We start from the raw sequence: 18,156 nt of genomic DNA on the forward strand, positions 1-18,156 counted from the left end.
GGAGTGCTTCCTACTAGAAGGACATTGGTTTGCAGAGAACAGACTGTGAGAACCCCAGAGTGAGCCGATTTGTGTGTCCTGCCCAGAACCTCAGCCCAGACAGGAGATGGCCCAGCCTTCTGTCCCCATGATGAGGACCATGCCCATGGGGCATTGGTGGCCAGCCGGGGAGGGACTGGCACAGTCCTCTTCGGTTTACAACTGTTCAATGTCTCATTAACTTCTCTTTGGTCGTGTCCCTGGCCCAGAACTCGTGCCCTTTGATCCTCCCAATCATCCCCATGGTAGGCAAACGTGGGAGGGCAGGGGACTGCATGTTCCCCTCCTGGCTTCCTGCTGTATAAATGGGGAAACAGAGGCCCCAGGAGAGCAAGTGATCCCCCCAGGACCACACAAGGAGTCTGCAATCTGGCCCTGACAGGATTCCAGTCTTTGGCTCAAGCCTCAGCCAGAAGTCTCATCCTGCATGTCTGGCCCAGTCTGAAGACTCAGGTGGGAGACAGGAAATGAAAATCTTCAGGAGCCTCAGGGAGGCTCACTGGAAAGAAAAGGAAATTTGTATTTACTAAGAAACCAGCTTTGCTGATGCAACAGCAAATCCTTCAAAGTTCTCCAGAATCCAACCACTTCTCACCAGCTCCACCTGCACCAGCACCATCTCCCACCTGGACCATTGCAGTATCCTCCGCAATGGGCTCCCTGCTCCTGCCCTCCTATTAATGCCTAAGTTGTCTCATGTCCCTTGCCTGCTCAGAGGCTTCCTGTGGCTTCTGTCTCACTCAGGAAAATGCCTAAGTCCCAACACTGGCCTGCAAGGTCCATGGTCTGGCCCCATCCATGCCCCACCCCTATCTCCCACTTCCCCCCTACTCCCCCCACTCCAGCCACACTGGCCTCTCCACTGTTCATCAACACTCAGGCACAGTCCTGCCCTGGGGCCTTTGCACTTGCTTTACTTTCTGCCCCAAACACTCTTCCCAAGATAGCCACATGGCTTTCTCCTTCACCACAGTCAGGACCCCGTTCAGATGTCACCTTTTCAGAGAGGCCTTCCCTGACTGTCCCGTGCACAGCCTAGCACTTCCTGTCCCACCTGTCTGGTTTATTTCTTTCCAACACACTCATCGCCATGTGACACTCTCCACTGATTTGTGTTTGTTGATTGTCTGCTCTTTTTAATATCAGCTCCTTGAAGGCGGGGATTTCTACCTGGTTTTTTTTTGTTTTTTTTTTTTTAGAGATGAGGTCTTGCTATATTGCCCAGGCTGGTCCTAAACTTCTGGGCTCAAGCGATCCTCCCACCTTAGCCTCCCAAGTAGGTGATTCTACAGGTGTAAGTGACTGTACCTGGCCCCTCTGCCTGTTTTGTTCACTCTTGTAAATTCCCAAAGCCTAGCACAGTGCCTGGCACATGGTAGATGTTCAATAAACATTTTGTGAATGAATGTGTGAGACTCTGCACTGAGCAGTTTAATCCCAATTAAGTGCAAGTTTCCATCCCCATGGCCATCAGGCAAGAACAAGAGAGGCTCAGAAAGCCTCCCAGCCACACAGCCCATAAGGGGAGGAGTTGGAATTTGGACCCACATCTAATGCCAAAGCCTGCATTCTTAACCACTGCACTACACTGCTCCTGGATTTAGGGATTTTACTGATGAGACCCATAGAAAGTGATAATAGCCATCCCCACTGATGCCCCTCCCTTAGTAAACCAAGAAATCTCAGAGATAGGAAGCAAAGGGCCAGGCGGGGTGGCTCATGTCTGTAATCCCAGAGGTAGGTGACCGAGGTCAGCCTTGGTCCGAGGGAGACCGAGGTGGGTGGACCACCTGAGGTCAGGAGTTTGAGACCCAGCCTGGCCAAAATGTCTCTACTAAAAATACGAAAATTAGCTGGCATGCCTGCAATCCCAGCTACTTGGGAGGCTGCGGCAGGCGAATTGCTTGAAGTAGTGGTTTCAGTGAACCAAGATCGCGCCACTGCACTCCAGCCTGAGTGACAAAAGCAAAGTTCCATCTCACAAAGAAGAAGGAGAAGGAGAAGGGGAAGGGGAGGAGGAGAAGGAGGAGGAAGAGGAGGAGGAGGAGGAAGAAGAAGAGAAGGAGGAGGAGGAGGAGGAGGAAGGAAGAAGGAAGAAGAAGAACAAGAAGATGATGATGATATAGGAAGGATATAAGGACCCAGAGCAAGCCCAGGCACAAGCAGATACCTTGAACATTCCTCCCAACTCTGAGCTGAGAAGTCCTCCACGCTTGGCCAAGGGCAGCTCTGTCCCTTGGTGGTCAGTCATGTCAATGGCCCCATTGGTGTCCCAGGACAACAGCGTTGACAAGGATAACCCAACTGGCAAGTGCTCAAAATCCCTAATATACACACAGCTCCTGAAAAGCAACAGGAAAAAAAGAGACAACCCATTTTTTCTTTTAGATACAGGGTGTTGCTTTGTCACCCAGGCTGGAGTGCAGTGGTGTGATCATGGCTCACTACAGCCTGGATCTCCTGGGCTCAAGTGATCCTCCAGCTACAGCCTCCCAAGTAGCTGGGACTTCAGGCACGTGCCACCATGCTGGGCTAATTTTTAAAACTTTTTGTAGAAATGAGGTCTCACTATGTTGCCCACGTTTGTCTCAAACTCCTGGGCTCAAGCGACTCTCTTGCCTCAGCCTCCCAAAGTGCTGGAATTCAACACATTTTTTTAATTTGCAAAGTACATGAATAGGCAACTGACAGAGGACATCATCCTCAAATGACTATCAAACTTAGGAAAAGATAGCAGCTTCACTAGTGATGGAAATGTATTTTAAAACCACCTTGGGATACGAACGTTAATACGTAGATGGGGCAAAAAAAAAAAGTGGGATATTAATTATATCCAGCAGTGGGAAAGAGAACTGTTGTAAACACTGTTCAAGTATTTGGTGGCCATTCACTGGCACTGGCTTGTACTCCTGCTGAACTTGGGGGGACAAGAGCCACAGTGCAGAGCTTCGGGTATCCCAGTCCGCACTTCTGCCTCTGCACTCTTTTATTCCTGTGTGTGTGTTCCTCTGTTGTAACACCCTAGCTCTCAGCAAGTGACAGGAAAGAGTGTAAGAGGCAAAGTTAGGGACAGGACAAGACCCTGCACCTGTGTTAATCATACCCCTTTGCCCTCCAACAGGGCAGGAGAAACTCTCAATGCTATACTGCCTCTCCTGGCTTTGGCTGCTATTTTTGTTTTGTTTTGTTTTGTTTTTGTTGTTGTTTTTTTGAGGCGGAGTCTTGCTCTGTCACCCAGGCTGGAGTGCAATGGCTCGATCTTGGCTCACTGCAACCTCTGCCTCCTGGGGTCAAGAAATTCTCCTACCTCAGCCCCCCGAGTAGCTGGGACTACAGGCGCCCGCCACCATGCCCGGCTAATTTTTGTACTTTTAGTAGAGATAGGGTTTCACCATGCTGGCCAGGTTGGTCACAAACTCCTGATCTCATGATCTGCCCACCTAGGCCTCCCAAAGTGCTGGGATTACAGGCGTGAGCCACTGCACCCAGCCTGACTGCTGTTTTTTAGGCTCCCTGTGGTGGCGGGGAGCCTGTGTTGGTAGGGAGTGGTCAGGTAATGCTAATGGAAGAAAAGGGCAGACCCCAAATCTCTCCCCACCCATGGCACCAGTCTTTCTACAATAGAAATGCTCTCACCCATGACTTCAGCCCCATCCAGAACCCAACCACCTTCTGTTGCCTCATTAGTCCTTCTTCCAGCTTCTGAGGCATCTCCAGGGTTAGTGCAGGGGAAAGAGCCAGCAGACAGGCCTGGACTGCCATGGTGCATTTTACCTTGTTTGTAGACGTGGACTGAAAAGCTGCAAGACCAGCAATTATAAATGAGAATACCAGCTAACCTGTGAGTGGTTACTCTGTACCAGGCACTTTGCTAGGCATGCCACATACATGATCTCCTTTAATAACATAACCCATGATAGGCCAGGTGCAGTGGCTCATGGCCTTAATCCTAGCACTTTGGGAGGCCAAGGCAGGTGGATCACCCGAGGTCGGGAGTTCAAGACCAGGCAGGCCAGCATAGTGAAACTCTGTCTCTACTAAAAATACAAAAAATTAGCCAGGTGTGGTGGCAGGCACCTGTAATCCCAGCTACTCAGGAGGCTGAGGCAGGAGAATTGCTTGAACCCAGGAGGCAGAGGTTGCACTGAGCCAAGATCGCACCAATGCACTCCAGACTGGGCGACAGAGAAAGACTCTGTCTCAAATAAAATAAAATAAAATAAAATAAAATAAAGTAACACAACCCACGAAAAACCTATATCATAATCTCCATTTTACAAATGAAGAAACAGAGGCTCAGAAAGGTACAATAATTTGCCAAATGTCACTCTGCTGGAAAATGGCTGAGCCAGAATTCAAACCTAGAGTTTGTACTTTGAAGCATTTCCAATTTTCTCTTTGAACCAATTTGAAGGCTTTCATTTCTGGAAGCCAGGCTGTTGACAGCTTTCACTTCTTATATTCTTTCCCACCTAGAAAGGTCTGGCCAAGTGCAGACCAAATATGATTCTGGTATCAATTTGAATAGACTGACCTCAAGTCCACATGGAAACTTCAGGATGGTCCATCTGGGAGAAGCCCTGAGGGTCACACAGAAGGGCTTCTCCACCTTCAACAGGTCTCCTGAGGATGAGAGCAGTGCACTTACCACTCAGCAAAGCCTCACATGCATCCTCATTAGAGGGGCACCCTCTCTGATGGAGAATAGGCAAGTCTCAAAACTGGGGCTTAGCCCAGGAGGGTTCTTGCCTTTGCCCAGGGAAGAATTCAAGAGTGAGCTGGTGGTGTTAGACAGCAAGCTTTTATTGCACAGTACTGTTCCTTGCAGAGCAGGGCTAACTCATAGGTAATGTGCTCAGAGCAGGCAAGGTAGGGACTGTTGCCAACTATATTTATACCCACTTATACCCACTTTCAATTACATGCAAATTAAGGGGTAGGTCAATGCAAATTGAGAGATGGGTCATTTACAATTTTCTAGGAAAGCGGTGGTAAATTCTGGGTGATTGCCACACATTTGTAAACTGTCATGGCACTGGTGAGAATGTCTTGTGCTAATGCACAATGAGGGCAGCTAAGTATTGCTTTTGTTGCCATCTGCTGGCTCCTGCCAGTTTTTTCATTCTGACCCTTCAGGACTGAGAAATAAGTCCTGCCAAGCTATCTCCTACCTCATCTTTCCCTCAGCCCAGTCAGGGATGGTGGGTGACTTAGAACCAGACTGGTTGGAAAAACATGCTCTGATTAAAATCTGTAATCTCATTCTGGATTTTTAAAGCAGACAAGCCAGTTGGACATGCCCAGTGTTTTTGCCATAAAATCCCAATGTGCAAGGGAGACCAGACCGACTCCACTCTAGCCGAGGAGCCCCTGGCTGGGCTGCCTCTGGTCCATAATATGTAGCTCCTTATATCAAGTCTGAGCATTATCTTCCAACCCACAGAGTTCTTGAATGATGGAGCCCAGCCTCTTGATGGGTATTGGCACTCAAGTTGGGCTCCTGGGAATCCCACATGCCCACACCCCTCTCCCATGATGGGGGAGAATCTCCTCCCTGGACCCTCTCTGTGGAGGCATCGGAATCTCTGGAGCAGCAACAGGGCTGCAAGAGAAGCTTGGAACTCTCCGGAAGCTGTGTCTGCATGGCCAGTACACGTTTTCACTTCCCATGGGTGTTTATATGAGTGAAGGGCAGAAGTAGAGTATTAAGAGAATAAGCATCCTAAAAGCCTCCCTGAATCACCAATGTCCTCCACAGTCCCTATGACCTTTAACTCCTCAGCTCCCCTCACCCAGGGAAATTTCAGTCAAGTGGACTGAACCACACGAGTTGCCAAATGACTTCAGGGAAGTTTAAGACCCTTTCAGATGCACTAGTTAATCATGTATTGCCAGTTATCCTCAAGCTCCCCAAGCCTTCCAGCCATCTCCAATAACTTCATAGAAACCATTGGTTGCTAATGATCACGGAGTCCGGGACTCCCTTGAAAATGCAGTGAAAGTTGTGTGATCCTGGACTGAAGCTTCAGGCCCTTCCTCAGAATATGCAGATGCATGCACAACTCTTCACCCAATGTCAGGGATCCTTTCCAAGGAAATTTATACCCAGACACATCATCATCCAACTGTGGAAAATCAAACACAAAGAAAAATCTTGAAAGCATCCAGAGAAAACTAAACACATGACTTATACCAAAACAACAATTCAGATGATGGCAGATTTCTCATCAGGAACCACAGTGGCCAGAAAAAAAGTGGCACTTTTTTTTTTAAGTGAAAGTAAATTTATTAAGAAAGAAAAGGAATAGGCCAGGTGCAGTGGCTCACGCCTGTAATCCCAGCACTTTGGGAGGCCAAGGCAGACAGATCTCTTGAGGCCAGGAGTTCGAGAGCAGCCTGGGTAACATGGAGAAACCTCATCTCTACAAAAAATACAAAAATTAGCTGAGCATGGTGGGGCATGCCTGTAATCTCAGCCACTTGGGAGGCTAAGGCAGGAGAATTAGGAGGCAGAAGTTGCAGTGAGTCAAGACTGTTCCACTGTAATCCAGCCTGGGCCACAGCGTAAGACTCTGTCTCAAAAAAGAAAGAAGAAAGAAAGAGAGGAAGAAAGGAAAAAAGAAAAGAAAAGAGAGAGAGAGAGAGAAAGAAAGAAAGAAAGAAAGAAAGAAAGAAAGAAAGAAAGAAAGAAAGAAAGAAAGAAAGAAGAAAGAAAAGAAAAGAGAAAGGGAGAAAAAGAGAAGAAAGAAAGAAAGGAGAAAAGAAAGAATGAAGGAAGGAAGGAAGGAAGGAAGGAAAGAAAGAAAGAAAGAGAGAGAGAGAGAGAAAGAAAGAAAGAAAGAAAGAAAGAAAGAAAGAAAGAAAGAAAGAGAGAGAGAGAGAGAGAGAGAGAGAGAAGGGAAGGGAGGGGAGAGGAGAGGAGAGGAGAGGAGAGGAAAGGAAAGGAAGAAAAAGAATAAAAGAATGGCTTACTAGGCCGGGCGCCGTGGCTCAAGCCTGTAATCCCAGCACTTTGGGAGGCCGAGGCGGGCGGATCACGAGGTCAGGAGATCGAGACCATCCTGGTCAACACGGTGAAACCCCGTCTCTACTAAAAAATACAAAAAACTAGCCGGGCGAGGTGGCCTGCGCCTGTAGTCTCAGCTACTCAGGAGGCTGAGGCAGGAGAATGGCGTAAACCCAGGAGGCGGAGCTTGCAGTGAGCCGAGATCCGGCCACCGCACTCCAGCCTGGGCGACAGAGTGAGACTCCGTCTCAAAAAAATTAAAAAATTTAAAAAAAGAATGGCTACTCTATAGGCAGAGCAATGGCATGGGCTGCTCAACTGAGCACTTTGGGAGGCCGAGACGGGCGGATCACGAGGTCAGGAGATCGAGACCATCCTGGCTAACACGGTGAAACCCCGTCTCTACTAAAATACAAAAAAAAACTAGCCGGGCGAGGTGGCGGGCGCCTGTACTCCCAGCTACTTGGGAGGCTGAGGCAGGAGAATGGCGTGAACCCGGGAGGCGGGGCTTGCAGTGAGCTGAGATCCGGCCACTGCACTCCAGCCTGGGCAACACAGCCAGACTCCGTCTCAAAAAAAAAAAAAAAAAAAAAAAAGGATGGCTACTCTATAGGCAGAGCAATGGCATGGGCTGCTCAACTGAGTATATTTACAGTTACTTCTTGATTATATGCCAAACAAAGGGTGGATTATTCATGAGTTTTCCTGGAAAGGGGTGGGCAATTCCTGGAACTGAGGGTTCCTCCCCATTTTAGACCATATGAGGTAACTGCTAGATGTTGCCATGGCATTTCTAAACTGTCATGGTGCTTGTGGGCGTATCTTTTTGCACGCTAATGTATTATAATTAGCACATAATGAGCAATGAGCATGACCAGAGGTCACTTTTGTTACCATCTTGGTTTTGGTGGGGTTTGGCTGGTTTCTTTACCACATCCTGTATCATCAGCGAAGTCTTTATGATCTGCATCTTGGTGGCATATTTTTTAAGTGCTGAAAGGAAAGAACTGTCAACCAGAATTCTGAATCAAGTGAAAGCATTCTTTGGGTTTAGGAGTGAAGGCGAACATTGTGGTTAGCTCAATTTCACCTTGAATATTGCTTAAATCCCATATGCATGCAGTGAATGTGGTTTTATATATAAAATGTTGTACAGCAGTAGCTGTGTGCATATAGTGTGTACAGAGATGCTCAGTACCCAACAGGACAAATCTGCAAAATACAGCTTCACCACTGAGCCATAGATGGAGCTGCTGCCTCAAATTAGAGCTCTCTTTCCACCTGTTTCTATAGTTAAAATTTCGTGAATTAAATGTGTGTATGATGCAAGTCTACTGCATTTCCTTTACTAAAGAGAAGCTGCAAGAACCAGTGATCCTGTCTCTTTATACTCATGCCCTCATCTAATTCCTTCCCCCTGAGTTGTGGGCTGCACCTAGTGACTCATTTCTAAGGAATGAAGTACAGCAGAAAGTGATGGCTGTCACTTCTCAGATCGGGTCACAAAATGGCTGTTGCTTCTATTTTCAACTTCTCTCTCACTCTGTCTTGAATCACTTTCTGAGGGGAAACCTACCTGCCAGTAGCCAATGCCATCTGAGTGAGCTTGGGAGCAGAACAATCACCCCATACCCTCATCTCAAGTTGAGCTTTTGAATGACACTGCGGCCCCCGTCCAGTAGCTTGATTGCATCAGAGGGAAGAGACATGGCTAAGCTGAGCCCAGATTCTTGACTCAAAGAGACTATAAAATAACAAATATTTTATTGTTTTAAGCCACTACATTTTGGAGTAATTAGTCATACATCAATAAATAACTAAAACAGGTGGCCTCCTGGGACACAGAGGAGGATGGAGAAGGTTGAATATCAGAGAGCATATCGTAGGGACAAAAGCACAGAGTCCCCATCACAGGTTATCATGTGAGCCCAGAAACACAAGCATCTAACATCTCATCAATAATACGTTCCCACACACCACCAATACTTTTACCAAAAAAAGTCCTAATAGCTAATAGGACTATTAGCTTGCATTTTCTAAAATTGACTCCATATGGCTCTCCTTTGGTGGGAAAGGAAAAAGAAAAGTTGTCTCTGTCATTAACTTAATGTGATGTGTCCAATTTTATTTTATATTTTATTTTATTTTATTTATTTTTTGGAGCAGGGTTTCACTCTGTCACCCAGGCTGGAGTGCAGTGGCACAATCTCAGCTCACTGCAACTACTACCTCCTGGGTTGAAGCAATTCTCATGCCTCACCCTCCTGAGTAGCTAGGATTATAGGCACAAGCCACCATGCCCAGGTCATTTTTTTGTATTTTTAGTAGAGATAGGGTTTTACCATGTTGGCCAGGCTGGTCTCGAACTCCTGACCTCAAATGATCCACCCGCCTCAGCCTCCCAAAGTGCTGGGATTACAGGCGTGAGCCATCACGCCTGGCTGATGTGTCAAATTTTAGATGAGGACACAGAGAACAGGGTAGAGGAGCTGAACTTTAATAATCATTCTCATATCAAATAGAGAAACCACATCATTACGGTTTAAATGCTTGTCTCCTTCAAAATTCATGTTGAAACATAATAGGCAATGTGGCAGTATAGAAAGGTGAAACCTTCGGGGCGATTGGGTCATGTGGGTTCTGCTCTGATGAATGGATTAATCCATTTATGGATTAATGGGTTAATATATTAATAGGTTATTATGAGAGTGGCATTAGTAGCTTAAAAGAAGAGGAAGAGAGACCTGAGCTAGCGTGGCCCCTTGTCATGTGATGCCCTGTGCTCTAAAGACTGCAGGGAGTCCACACCAGCAAGAAGGCTCCCACGAGATGTGGCCCCTTAACCTTGGATTTCTCAGCCTCTATGACTGTAAGAAATAAGTTTCTTTTCAGATATTATGTTATAAGCAACAATTAGAAAATCTTTACATCCACCTAGGACCTGGCAGCCCACTCTGTGGCTTCAAAATGTCCCGCCTTTCTGAGCTAAACCAGTGTATACCTTACATGTACCAATTTATGTCTTTGCCTATAATTTCTGTCTCCCTAAAATGTATAAAACTAAGTTATAACCCAACTGCTTGGGCACATGTTCTCAGGATTTCTTGAAGCTGTGTCATGGATCATGATCCTTAACTGTGGCAAAATGAAATTCTAAATTGATTGAGACCTGTCTTAGATACTTCTTGGTTTGCAGCTGCAACCAAACGTCAGTCAGAGTTGCCTCTCATCTGAGGCTCAACTGGGGAAGTATCTGCCTGGAAACCAGGGTGTTGGTAAGGGAGGAGACCACTCCTCTGTAAAGAAAAGAAAGAGAGATCAGACTATTACTGTGTCTATGTAGAAAAGGAAGATATAAGAAATTCCATTTTGATCTGTACTAAGAAAATTGTTTTGCCTTGAGATGCTGTTAATCTGTAACTTTAGCTCCAACCCTGTGCTCACAGAAACATGTGCTGTATGGAATCAAGGTTTAAGGGATCTAGGACTGTGCAGGATGTGCCTTGTTAACAATATGTTTGCAGGCAGTATGCTTGGTAAAGTCATCGCCATTCTCCTTTCTCGATTAACCAGGGACACAATGCACTGCGGAAAGCCGCAGGGACCTCTGCCCAAGAAAGCCTGGGTATTGTCCAAGGTTTCTCCCCACTGAGACAGCCTGAGATATGGCCTCGTGGGAAGGGAAAGAACTGACCGTCCCCCAGTCCGACACCCATACAGGGTCTACGCTGAGGAGGATTAGTAAAAGAGGAAGGCCTCTTGTGGTTGAGGTAAGAGGAAGGCCTCCATCTCCTGCATGCCCCTGGGAACAGAACGTCTCAGGGTAAAACCCCATTGTACATTCGTTCTATTCTGAGATAGGAGAAAACTGCCCTGTGGCTGGAGGCGAGATATGGTGGTAGCAATGCTGCTATGCTACTCCTTACTACACTGAGATGTTTGGGTGGACAGTAGCATAAATCTGGCCCACATGCACATCCAGGCACAGTACCTTCCCATGAACTTATTTGTGATACAGATTCTTTTGCTCACATGTTTTCCTACTGACCTTCTCCCCACTATCACCCTGTCCTCCTGCAGCATTCCTCTTGCCAAGATAGTGAAAATAGTAATCAATAAATACTGAGGGAACTCAGAGACCAGGGCTGGTGCGGGTCCTCTGTATGCTGAGTGCTGGTGCCCTGGGCCCACTGTTCTTTCTCTATACTTTGTCTCTGTGCCTTATTTTTTTTCTCAGTCTCTCGTCCCACCTGACGAGAAATACCCACAGGTGGGGGGGCGCTGGCCCCCTTCAGACAATAACCCAACCGCTTAGGTACATGTTCTCAGGAATTCCTGAGGCCGTGTCATGGATCATGATCCTTAACCATGGCAAAATAAAATGCTAAATTGACTGAGACCTGTCTTAGATACTTTTTGGTTTGCAGCTGCAACCAAATGTCAGCCAGAGTTGCTGTCTCATCTGAGGCTCAACTGGGGAAGGATCTGCTTGGAAACCAGGGTGTTGGTAAGTGAGGAGACCACCCCTCATATTGTCTTATGCCCAATTTCTGCCTCTAAAGAAAGAAGAAGTAAAAACTAAAAGGCAGAAAGGAAATCCACAGGCAGACAGCCCAGCACCACACACTGGGCCTGGTAGTTAAAGATCGACCCCTGACCTAACTGGTTATGTTACCTATAGATTGCAGACATTGTATGGAAAAGCATTGTTAAAATCCCTGTCCATGACAGGCCCCTCATGGCATCTCCCAGAATCCGGTTCCCATCTTTAACAAACTTAGAGTGACACTGATTAGCCCAATGCTTTTCTTTTTTACCTTTTGGACATATTTCAGACTCACCAGTTTTCTTTTTTCCCCTATCTGGCAGCCTGACTCGCTGATTATTTCTACATTCTTTTTCAATATGAATAGCTTATTTAAATTCTTTGAGCAATTTAAAAGGAAAAGGCTCAAATGTAGCTATATTTCCCTGTTGATCTGTGGGGTGTATTCTAACAGGGAACTGCCAAGCCTCTAAATCACCTTCTCTTCTAGCTTGCTGGATTCCTGCCTAAATAGAACTGATAGTGGTTGCTCAAGGCACTGCTCAAACAGTCACTGGGGCGACTACTTTTCGCCCAGTGTCCTCCAGAATAGAAAGATCTGGAGGGTCAGGCCACTGTTTATGGCCAGTTTTGGGGTCGGTTTATGGCCAGATTTTCGGGGGCCTGGTACCAACAGAATCACTTGAACCTGGGAGGTGGAGGTTGCAGTGAGCCAAAATAGTGCCACTGCACTCTAGCCTGGGCAACAGAGTCAGACTGTCTCCATAAAAAAGAAAAAAAAAAAAAAAAGAAAACCAGGGATATGATTATACTTCCCTCCAAAGACAGGAGTGAGGATTAAGTAAAATGGTGAGAGTTATAAGCTATTAACAGTGCCTGGAATATGATGAGCCTTCAATAAACCTCAGCCATGTGATGATGATGATTGTATCAGTTTGCTCCAGCTACTGTAACAAAATGCCACAGACTGGGGGGCTTAAACAACAAAAATTTATTTTCTCACAGTTCTGGAGGCTGGAAGTCCAAGATCAAGGTGGCAGCCAGTTTGATGTCCCATAGTGCCCCTCTCCATGGCTTGCAGAAGGCCACCTTCTTGCTGTGTCATCACGTGACCTTTTGTCTATGTTCATCCCTGATGTCTCTCTTCTTATAAAGACACCAGTCTTATTGGATCAGGACCCCACTCTCATGATCTCATTTAACTTTATTGTGTCTGAAGAATCTATCTCCAAATATAGTCACATTGGAGGGCTAGGAGTACATATTAATTTGGGGAGCAGATAATAATTCAGTCGATGATTCTCATTCTCTCTCTCTTCATCTCTCTCGCTCTCTCTCCACTGCAGGACTGACAGGCAGAGAATAGGAATATGCAGCTGAAATGTGGGCAACTCTCCTGTCAACTGAAGAGGTAATACCAGGAAGGGTGTGAAGGAAATCCTAGGTTTGGGAACAGAATGAGGTTCCCAGGCAGATACTCCATATGTGACTTCCTCCCTCCTGGTTCCCTGTTCATTTGCCTGTGAGATGTTCCACTCCTGTGGAGAGCTCCAGGAGCTGCTTTTCTCTCCATTTGCCGACTGCCAGCACCCCATCTGCCCAGCTCATCTAATTCCTAGAAGCTGCCTAAACAAGCAGCCTATATTTCATAAACCTCTTGGGATCCATGCAAAAGAAACTCACTGAAGTAGCTCAGGAAAAACTAAAATGAACAGTTTCATCTAAGGACCTATGAAATTTTTCAGCAATCCATAGGTGTGACAGTCAGCATTTGCTTTGTAACAAACTACCTCCCTAAAACTCAGTGGCCTGAAACAACAGCCATTTATTTAGCTTGGAATTTCATGAGTTATCCATTTGGGCTGGGCTCAGCTGGATAGTTCTGGTCTCTGTAGGGCTCACTCCTGCATCTGGGGTCAGCTGGCAGATTGCCCCAGGTCTGTCTGGACTAGGATAGCCTCATAGCTGGGACAACTGGCCTCTCCTTCATGTTGTCTCTCATCCTGTAGCAGGGTGACCCAAGCTTGTTCACATGGCAGAGGCAGGATTCTAAGAGTAAGAGCAGAAACTGCAAGGCCCCTTAAGTCTCAAGCTCAAAAGGGACACGCCATCACTTCTGCCACAGAAAGGACTTCATTGGCCAAAGTCACATGACTGGCCAAATTCAAGGGATGGGGAAGTTGACTCCACCTCTTACTAGGAAGGGAAAAATCTGTGGCCATTTTTGCAATCTACCAAGAAATGTGGAAGTACACACAGCTCTCTCTGCCAGCCTCCCTGACCCACACACTTCACCCCCACCTCAAGCCCTTACAATTCCTTTCCTCCTGCACGTGGAATTCACAGTTCTCTGTCTCTCTCTGCAGATGGGCACTTTGTACTTCTCTATCCACGTGGGAAAAGACCCCATCCCACAGCTTCCAAGTCTACAACATCCAACATCTCTGTTCAAGGGAACAACCCAACTTAACCAGACTCCCTTTGCCCTGTTTCTGAAACACTTCAAGAAAGCATCTGATGGGTTGACTCGGTGCCATCCTTGGTCCCATCACTGTGACACGTTGTGCAAGCAAAGCATCAGAGGCTCATCCCTGTCTGTGGGAGCTCAGTGCTCAGCAAACAGGGGGGAGGTTTTACCTTGGAAATTGGCCAGACCCCAAAATATGTCTTTTACACATACTGCTCTTTTTTTTCTCTTTTTCAAAAAGAACCAAAAACTAAATAAAAACACCACCACTTCTGAGTGGTTTCTCATGAAGCCTCTCTTCCTGAGAGTGGGAGAGGCATGTTTGCAAATAAGATCAACCTTTGAGCTTTGCGCTGTTCGAGTTTAATACCTCTCCATATGAGGATGGCAGGCACAGGGCATACAAATATGGCTGAAACTCCTCTGGGGGATATATCTCACATTTGAGGAACATTCGGTACTTCTGTGACCAATGCAGAACCACCTAACATGGCATCTGCTTACCAATAATAGTAGCAGAACTGAGTCCAAGTCTTGTCTGTTGAGGGTTCTCCATGTGCCAACCACTGACTATTCACCTTACATGATTAATATGTCATGCTAGGCCAGGCACAGTGGCTCACACCTGTAATCCCACTACTTTGGGAGGCCGAGGCAGGTGGATCACCTGAGGTCAGGAGTTCAGACCAGCCTGGCCAACATAGTGAAACCCCGTCTACTTAAAATACAAAAATCAGCCGGGCATGGGGGCACGTGCCTATAATCCCAGCTACCCAGGAGGCTGAGGCAGGAGAATAACTTGAACCCAGGAGGCAGAAGTTTCAGTGAGCCGAGATCATGGCCACTGCGCTCCAGCCTGGGTGAGGGAGTGACACTATCTCAAAAAAATAAAATAAAATAAGTAAGAGATGTTAGCCAGGCACAGTGATTCACGCCTATAATCCCAGCATTTTGGGAGGCCAAGGCAGGCAGATCACCTGAGGTCAGGAATTCAAGACCAGCATGACAACATGATGAAACCCTGCCCCTTGTTATCACAGGAGTGGGGATGTGGCTTGCGTGCTGCCTAATCTTGCCTAGAACTAAGTATACCTGCTGTTCTTTTGCTTCTGGCTTAACCTTTGGTTACCCTAATTCCCTATTCTCCTGCCTCAAGAGGTGGCCACAGCAGCCCTGGACCTGCCCTCCTAGGGCTTATAGTAAAGTGAGGGAGACAGACCTGTTCCCAGTGATGACCCAGAGTCATCACTCCCCTCTGGGAGGCCAGCAGGGGAGTCTTAATCGAGACTGGAGGATCCAGGAGGGCTTCCTGGCAGGGGAGGGGTCAGCTGTACTAGAGAACACATTAAGATCATTAATAATAAGAGCAGCCAGATGGCCAGGCATGGTGCGTCACGCCTGTAATCCCAGCACTTTGGGAGGCCGAGGCGGGCAGATCACAAGGTCAGGAGATCGAGACCATCCTGGCTAACACAGTGAAACCCTGTCTCTACTAAAAATACGAAAAAAAAATTAGCCGGGCATGGTGGCGGGCACCTGTAATCCCAGCTACTCAGGAGGCTGAGGCAGGAGAATGGCATGAACCCGGGAGGCAGAGCTTGCAGTGAGCCAAGATCATGCCACAGCACTGCAGCCTGGGTGTCAGAGCAAGACGAAAGAAAAGAAAAGAAAAGAAAAGAAAAGAAAAGAAAAGAAAAGAAAAGAAAAGAAAAGGAAAGAAAAGAAAAGAAAAGAAAAGAAAAGCAAGCAAGCAAGAAAGCAAGCAAGCAAGAAAGCAAGCAAGGAAGAAAGCAAGCAAGGAAGAAAGCAAGAAAGCAAGCAAGAAAGCAAGCAGGAAAGCAGGAAAGCAGGAAAGAAGGAAAGAAGGAAAGAAGGAAAGAAGGAAAGAGCAGCCAGGTCTCTCTGGTTGGAGTTGGTGCTTAGGAAAAATAAAATTTTAAAATTAAAATTTTTTTTGGCTGGGCGCAGTGGCTCACACCTGTAATTCTAGCACTTTGGGAGGCCGAGGCAGGTGGATTGACTGAGCTCAGGAGTTCAAGACCAGCCTGGCCAACATGGTGAAGCCTTGTCTGCTAAAAATACAAAAAAATTAGCCAGACGTGGTGGTGCGTGCCTATAATCCCAGCTACTTGGGAGACTGAGGCATGAGAATCTCTTGAACCCAGGAGGAAGAGGTTGCAGTGAACCAAGATTGCGCCACTGCACTTCAGCCTGGGCAACAGAGCGAGACTTGGCCACAAATAAAAAAATTTTTTTAATTGTTTAAACAGCAGCCAGGTGTCCATAGTGATATTTGTCAGGCATTGCACCAAAGAACTTTAATGCATTGTTCTCAGTCTTCCCACCTCAGCCTGCCGAAGTGCTGAGATTTCAGGTCTGAGCCACTGTGCCATGCTATGCCCATTTTTCAGATGAAGAATCATAAACCCCAGGAGATATCAATAATAATTGCTGCCATTTATTGACCAGCTAAATAAATAACTTTTTAAACCATTTAATTTATTTCTTTTTTCTTTTCTTTTTTTTTTTTTTTTTTCCTGAAACAGGGTCTCACTCTCTCGCCCAGACTGGAGTGCAGTGGCACAACCTTGGCTCACCGCAACCTCCACCTCAAGTGATTCGGCCTCCCAAGTAGCTGGGATTCCAGGTGCGCACCACTACCACCCAGCTAATTTTTGTGTTTTTAGTACAGACAGGGTTTCACCATGTTGGCCAGGCTGGTCTTGAACTTCTGACCTCAAATGTGTGGGGGAAAGAAAGAGATCAGACTGTTACTGTGTCTATGTAGAAAAAGGAAGACATAAGAAACTCCATTTTGATCTGTACGAAGAAAAATTCTTCCGCCTTGAGATGCTGTTAATCCGTAACCCTAGCCCCAACCCTGTGCTCGCAGAAACATGTTCTGTATTGATTCAAGTTTAATGGATTTAGTGCTGTGCAGGATGTGCTTTGTAAAAATGTGTTTGCGGGGAGTATACTTGGTAAAAGTCGCCACCATTCTCCAGTCTCGAGTACTCAGGGACACAATGCATTCTGGAAGGCTGCAGGGACCTCTGCCCAAGAAAGCCTGGGTATTGTCCAAGGTTTCCCCACACTGAGACAGCCTGAGATATGGCCTCGTGGGAAGGGAAAGACCTGACCGTCCCCCAGCCTGACACCCGTAATGGGTCTGTGCTGAGGAGGATTAGTGAAAGAGGAAGGCCTCTTTTCAGTTGAGATAAGAGGAAGGCATCTGTCTCCTGCTCATCCCTGGGAATGGAAGATCTTGGTATAAAACCTGATCACACATTCTGTTTACTGAGATAGGAGAAAACCATCTTACGACTGGAGGTGAGACATGCTGGCAGCAATACTGCTCTTTACTGCACTGAGATGTTTATGTCAAGTCACACATAAATCTGGCCTACGTGCACATCTAGGCACAGCACCTTTTCTTAAACTTATTTATGACACAGAGTCCTTTCTCATATGCTTTCATGCTGACCCCCTCCCCACCATTACCCTATAGTCCTGCCACATGCCCCTCACCAAGTTAGTAGGGATAGTGATCAATAAATACTGAGGGAACTCAGAGACCAGTGCCGGTGCAGGTCCTCACTTGCTGAGTGCCGGTCCCCTGGGCCCACTTTTCTTCCTCTATACTTTGTCTCTGTGCCTTATTTCTTTTCTCAGTCTCTCATCTCCACCTTGGGAGAAACACCCACGGGGTGGAGGGGCAGGCCCCCTTCAAAATGATCCACCCACCTCAGCCTCCCAAAGTGCTGGGATTACAGGCATGAGCCACCACGCCCAGCCACATATAACTTGTTTCTAAATAACTTATTTAACTAACACCACATGTTTTCACGAGCCCGTATTTTGTGGATGAGAAAAAAGAGGCAAGAGAAGCGATACCAGTTACTTAGGATTCCCAGCTACCAATTGGTGGAAGCAGAATTTGAACCAAGGGAGTCTCTGGAGCCCTCGTTCCCCATCTCCTCTTCTTGCTCTCCATGTCTTTCTCTCTTTCTCCCCCTGCTCCAAGTCCTCCTACATCACACCCTTCTGGACAAAGCTTCACATCTGACATTTTCTTTTTTGGGGTGGACAGAGTCTCAC

General features: G+C 46.8%; 1 protein-coding gene across 1 annotated transcript in view; it reads right to left on the minus strand.

Annotated features, from left to right (window-relative positions):
- LOC144337176 (uncharacterized) overlaps nt 1-18,156 on the minus strand; it is a 45,176-nt gene that overhangs the window by 23,269 nt on the left and 3,751 nt on the right. The window lies entirely within an intron of this gene.

This window comes from Macaca mulatta, chromosome 19, assembly GCF_049350105.2.
Source record: "Macaca mulatta isolate MMU2019108-1 chromosome 19, T2T-MMU8v2.0, whole genome shotgun sequence".
Taxonomy (NCBI): Eukaryota; Metazoa; Chordata; class Mammalia; order Primates; family Cercopithecidae; genus Macaca; species Macaca mulatta.